Source organism: Thamnophis sirtalis, unplaced genomic scaffold (assembly GCF_051295495.1).
Source record: "Thamnophis sirtalis isolate CommonGarterSnake01/CBP01778 unplaced genomic scaffold, rThaSir2_p1.2 scaffold_5, whole genome shotgun sequence".
In the NCBI taxonomy this organism is placed as follows: Eukaryota; Metazoa; Chordata; class Lepidosauria; order Squamata; family Natricidae; genus Thamnophis; species Thamnophis sirtalis.
The window spans coordinates 130,355,740-130,362,197 of record NW_028261385.1 but is presented as its reverse complement, the minus strand read 5'-3'; positions in this window follow the sequence as shown (position 1 = coordinate 130,362,197).

Sequence of the window (6,458 nt, the reverse complement as noted above, 5' to 3'; positions counted from 1 at the left end):
TGTCTTTGTAAATCACTAGTCACTAGGCCTATCTGACAGGAAATTGTGGATGTAGGAACATTGTGGTTTAAAACCTAACATTGCATGTTATCATATCAGGGTGCAGCATATGGTAATGAGTAATTGTTATATATCAACTTTTCTGATCTGGAAGCTTCCAAGTATATTGGACCCTTTGCCCCTACTGACTAGGAAATAGCAGAGTTGAAGACCAACATATCTGGCCATCATATGAAACAATTGCACCTTGCAACAAAGCCTACATTATTCCATAGTCATTTATTTTTATGCCTCAGTGCAGAACTGTACTACATCCTCTTTGAGATACCTCCCAAAGAGCTTGTCAAATTATTTGGAATTCCGTGAAGAAATTCTGCTAGTTGCTAAAAAAATAAAAAAAAATCATTTGCACATCAAGCTATAAAGTTGGCAGCAGATTAATAATTCATCTGTCCATTCAGTTATCGTTTTGTTTTTTCCCACATGCCATTAAGATGCATGCAGAGATTTTCTTTTGATATAATAAAATAAACTTCATCCTATTGTGTGGTGTAATTAATTCTGCCTAACACCGTAAGGAACTTCAGAGATCTTATCTTGCAGAATTAATCAAACTATATACCATCCATCTGTCTGGGGCCTCAACCTTTCTACTTCAGAATTCTCCCTATGTGGCCCTTGAAAGGTAGTCTGACCATAATTGCTGAAAATTAGTGATGTTGTTTCTTCCATTTTTAAAGTCAGAAATAGATGGAAACTAGGATATGCCCCAATAGAGATGTTATAACATTTAAAACAACACTATCTAAGCCATCCAAAGCTTCCCTGTGGCCAGCTTTTTTAATATATACATTGATGTAACAATCTTCTTAAACTATTGCAAACATGTAAGATTTTGTATGACGGCCCTTGGTCCCATAACTGGCCTTCTGAAAGTTTGCCTACCGCAGCTTAAAATAATTTCTACCAAAAATGGATCATTACATACAGATAGTCCTCAACTTACGACCACAATTGAGCCCCAAATTTTCATTGCTAAGTCAGGCAGTTGATAAGTTAGATTTCTCCCCTTTAGGATGTTTTTTTGCTATGTTCCTAAACGAATCACTTCAGTTAAGTGACTCATGTGGTTCTTAAATTTAGTGAATCCTTCTTCCCCCATTGACTCTGCTTGTCAGAAGCCCACTGAGAAGGTTACAGAGAGCAGTCACATGACCCAGGACAATACAACTGTCAGAAATATATGCCAGTTGCCAAGCACCTGAATTTTGATCATGTGATCATGGGGATGCTGCGACGATTGTGTGAAAACCGGTCATAAGTCACTTTATTCTATGCCGCTATACTTTGAATGGTCACTAAACAAATGGTTGTAAGTCAAGGACTACCCATACTTGCTTTCATATTTGCTTATATCTATCTTCTGTTTTCTACAAATGGGGGAATATAGAGAAGCACTGATATTTATCCTCGGAATTAGATAAAACTAGCAAAACAAGTATGACCAGCCATGTGATGTGGTTGTAAAGAAAGCAAATGCTGTTTTAAGCTACATCAGAAGAAAAATAATTTCCAAATTAGTTGTTGGGAAATAGTTGTTTCCACTCTATTCTGCTCTGGTCATATTGCACTTTATGTCCAATTCTAGGCCCTTTGTTTAAGGACTGGAGGAAGAAAATAATGAGATCAAGGAATTAGAAACTAAGCCCAGGGAAGATAGAGGGAAGAAACTGGCTGTGATTAGCCTTGCAAAAGGACAAAGGAAAAATATGATAGTACTTTTTCTTAAAAGACCTGAAAATATATTATATCAAATGCAGTTCTTTCACACTTGGATGACAATAGGATAATGGATTTAAGTTACAGGTGGGCAAATGCTTATTTCCAAGTTGTAAGAAGACCTTTACAATTATCCCCAAAAATGTTGAACTCTTTTTCACTGGAAAAGCTAAATTTTAGGACTCCCTATTTCTAAAGAGCATCATGATCTTTTTAAAATATCCCATATGTCTTTAGACCTATGAATCATGATTGTTTCATTGTAAAGAAGTATCCTGTTAAAGTGTCCATATGTTACATGGTAGCAATATGTCATGGTGTGATGCAGTGGTGTGATTCAAAATTTTTTACTACCAGTTCTGGGGCCGGGCTGGGACCTGGTGGGTGTGGCAGGGGAAGGATACTGCAAAATCCCCATTCCTTCCCCATTCATTCCACCCCAAGGCAAGGATACTGCAAAATCTCCATTTCCATCCCACCCACTAACCTGCTTTCCAGCTCTGTTCTCCTGTGCAGGGCAACAGAAGAAGACCTAGCAGATTAGCTGGAACGCCGATCAGCTGGGACTTGGGAGGCAGCGAATAGATGGGGGCGGAGCCAGCCAGAGGTGGTATTTGTCGATTCTCCAAACTACTCAAAATTTCCGCTATCGGTTTGCCAGAACCGGTCAGAAATGGCTGAATACCACCTCTGGTATGGTATCCTTCTACCTCTGAGTCCCAGGTATTTCAATAACTTAAAGAATATCTTGAAGAAAATCTGTTAAGGTTATCCTGAAGATGAGAAAACTTACCAAAAGCTTGCCTTCTTTTGTTTTAGTATTTTGCTTTGCTTTAGTGCCCACATAAACATTTTGAACAGGATTTCTCACTGTGACTGTTTCTTATTTAATATGATTGTCATAATTTTTTTTATTGTCCTGGATAGAACTTTATGTTTCAGAAGAATAAGAACCAATCGAAGAGTGACAATGCAAAACAAAGTAGTGTCACCTATATATATTGAGCCCAAATTGTCTATCTTTTTCCATTGTGTGGGGGCATTTCTTCTATAAGGTGAATTAAGTCTGAAATATAATTCAAGAATTATAGTTCAAGGTTCATATTTGAATGAAATCATAGGAAGTCATGTTGCCAATATTTTAGAGACTGCACTCTCAACTGTTAGTGGTATGATCAGAGAATTCTGGGCATCGCAGGAAACGCAGTTTAAGGTCACACATTACACCTCCCTGTTTATGGGAATTTTTATTTGAGAAAATGTCAGTGAAAAGACAAATGATGAACCTTTTAGAATTATAAACCTGGAAGAGATCACATTTGTGGCAATACGTTTTAGACAGTGTAGTATTCTCCAGCTTTTGACTGATAAAGGACAGTTATCTAAGGGTAGGATTGCTAATCTGATGCCTTCCAGATATTTTGGACTCCTATTAGCCTCACCTATGGAGTCCAAAACATCTGGAAGGCATCAGATTAACAATCCTACCCTTAGATAAACTCAAATTTACAATTTATTCTCTAGTCACTTCAAAACCTGCACTGCCATTTACAGTTTGTTAATCTACCTTAATCCCAATGATAGGATAAATAATTGCAGGTTGCTCTGTTGTACACAGACTAAGACTCAGGAGTATTGAATTTTTTAAAAATAAATGATAATATATATTAAATACCTTTCCTTTCCTGCATTACAGGAAGTCCTCAATTTACAACCATTTATTTAGGGGCCATTTGAAGATTCAATGGCACTGAAAAACTGATTTGTGACCATTTTCTCTTATGAGTGTTGTCACATCCCCATGATCATGTGACCAATATTGGGCATTTGGCAACTGGCATGTATTTATGACAGTTGCATTGTCCTGGGGTCATGTGATCACCATTTATAACCTTTCCAGCTGGCTTCTGACAAGCAAAGTCAATGGAGGAAACCAGATTTGCTTAATAACCGCATGACTCCCTTAAGAACTGGAGCGATTTGCTTGGCAAATCTATGGCAACAAAGGTCATAAAATAGGGCAAAACTCACTTAACAAGTGCCTTGCTTAGCAACAGAAATTTTGGGCGGAGTTGTGGTCATAAATCAAGAACAACCTCTACAGGATCCTTTTTGCTTCAATCACTAAACCACTAATTTAGTGACCATATCTTTTCTGTATGGGAATCTCAAAACAGGAAGATGTTGTTGCAAGGTTTTCCCTCAGATTCATAGATACTCAGCAGCAATTTACCCTTCCTTTTAAGGGTCATGGATCTCTCTAAATGTGATGCTTCCCACATCCATTTTGAACAGGGGATACAGAAACGATTCTCTTTGTCCAACTTGCAAACTGCTTTTCTGCGCTACATCATTCTGGACAGCAGCCAGACTGATTTAATATTGTCTCAGCTTGATAATTTGTAGGCCCAAAGCATAATTTAAAACAGCATGGTCCATAGTTATCTTCTTAGCTACAATGATACCAGGTGGGAAAAGGTTGAACAGTTGTAGTAAATTACCAGGACAGCTATATCCAGTAGGGATTCATCCCTTTGGATTGAAATCTGAAAGTGCAAAACAATGTCACATTCCAGATTTTTTTTAAAAAAAGAAACAGAGATTGACAGAAGACCTATAGGCTTTTAGAATGATATTAGCCCCAGGTTTCTCCTGGTTCCAAGGTGTGGGGATTGAGTTTGCACCCCACTGCCTCTTATAGGGATTGCCCATGCTTACCAGCTTTGTAGCCCCATGGCATCAATATTGCAAGTAAATCACAGTTTCTGCCTTGTTGCATCTTAAATGCCAGCTTTTCTTAGCTCCAGTCTGGAAAGGGAAGGATTCCCATTCATTCATGATTGGTTTGTGGTCCTTCATAACAGTGCTTTCAGTATATGCCATCAGCTACGTCTATGCCCATTAAAGAAATCTCATGGCTTGAAAGAAGAAAATAGAATTGAATTGAATACTTTATTTAGCCAACTATGATTAGATACACAAGGAATTTGTCTCTGGTGCAGAAGCTCTCAAGTGTCCATGCAAAGCAACAGAATCATCATCATAATACCAAAAGGGTAGTATAGAAGATAATACGAAAGATAAATAATAATACTACAACCTTACTACATGGGCAAATATGCATAAGCCATGAGACAGCACTGTGAGAATTAGGTGTTCAGCAGTGGTAGCACGAGGGAAGAAACTTTCCCTGTGTCTAGTTGTTTTGTCATGCAGTGGCCTGTAGTGGTGACCTCGGGAGTGGAATAGAAGCAATTTATGTCCAGGATATGAATGGTCTGTAGATATCTTCTCAACCCTCTTTTTGACCCAAACAATATACAAGTCTTCTAGGGAAGGCAGGCTGGTTGCAATTGTTCTTTTTCAGTCTTAATTTTCATTGAAGCCTGTATTTGTTCTGTTTGGCTGCTGTACCAAACCAGACAGTTGCAGAAGTACAAATGACAGACTCAATAATTCCTCTGTAAAACTGTACTAACGTTTTGAGTTGACACAGGAAGAACACTCTTTGTTGTGCCTTTTTAATGATGGTTCTAACGTTAGGTATCTATTTCAAGTCCTGGGAGCTTATAGAACCCCAAAACCTGAAGGATTCTAAATATTGTTTTATTTTCCCCACCAATAATTCTTGTAATTTGGGGTCACAGAGGAGTAAGATAATACTACCTACATAACATATTAAAGAGAAGACCAGAAGAAATGTCTTCACAACATGTGACATTTATAGTCATAGTGACTATTGTGTACATGATACATAAATCTATGTATCATGTACATAATAGTCACTATGACTATGTACATGATACATAAATCTCAACTTTTGTTCTTCATTGGTTCTTGCTTATATTTTGTGAAATAATAATAAATACCACAATGTGCATTTTATAGTACTGGATTTCCTCTCATTTATGTATTTTAGTTCAAAAGATGGTCTTATTGATTCCAAGCAATGTTTTGTTTTTTGTTCTAGTCCGGTAAAATCTTTCTGTCAATCATTTCAACAGCCTATTACTTACATCCAACCTAGACAACTAGTAATCTCAGGTAGAAGATAACACAGTTTCTATACATTGGAACATTCTAGTTTAGCTAAAAGACAGAAAAATAAAATTATAGTTCTTTTCAATATTCTCTGGAAAATAAAATATATAAAGTGGGTTATTAAAATATGTAAAATTTATAATTTAATTATAAGATTACAAAGCTTTATAGTCTAATAACTCTGGTGTATTTTGCATAACAGTGAACAATTGCTTCCTTAAAGCACACAGTAGAATCATTTACTTGATGCTGGAGATTAAGTTAATTATGGATCCCTTGGCTTTGACTAATGGTTTTAATAATCACATTACTGTAAAATTAACTTATTCCTTACTATGCTTATAGCACTAATGATGAGAATTATAAAATTTATGCATCTTCAAAGTAAAATTGGCATGGAAAGCTGCCTCTAAATACAGCAGCTCCTTGGAGAACATTTAATGGGTATCCAATCACTTCTGATTCTCCTCTCATTTATCCTCACCACTTCGTTTACTAATTTCTTCTGCTTCTAAAATCTCATGGCAATTACTAGTTTGCAAGCTAAAGTATGGACTGTTTTCCTGAGAAGATGTCCAACACATTTTACCTGTAACCAAAATGCTTGGATTTGGGAAAGGTCATGCGGGGGTAAAAAG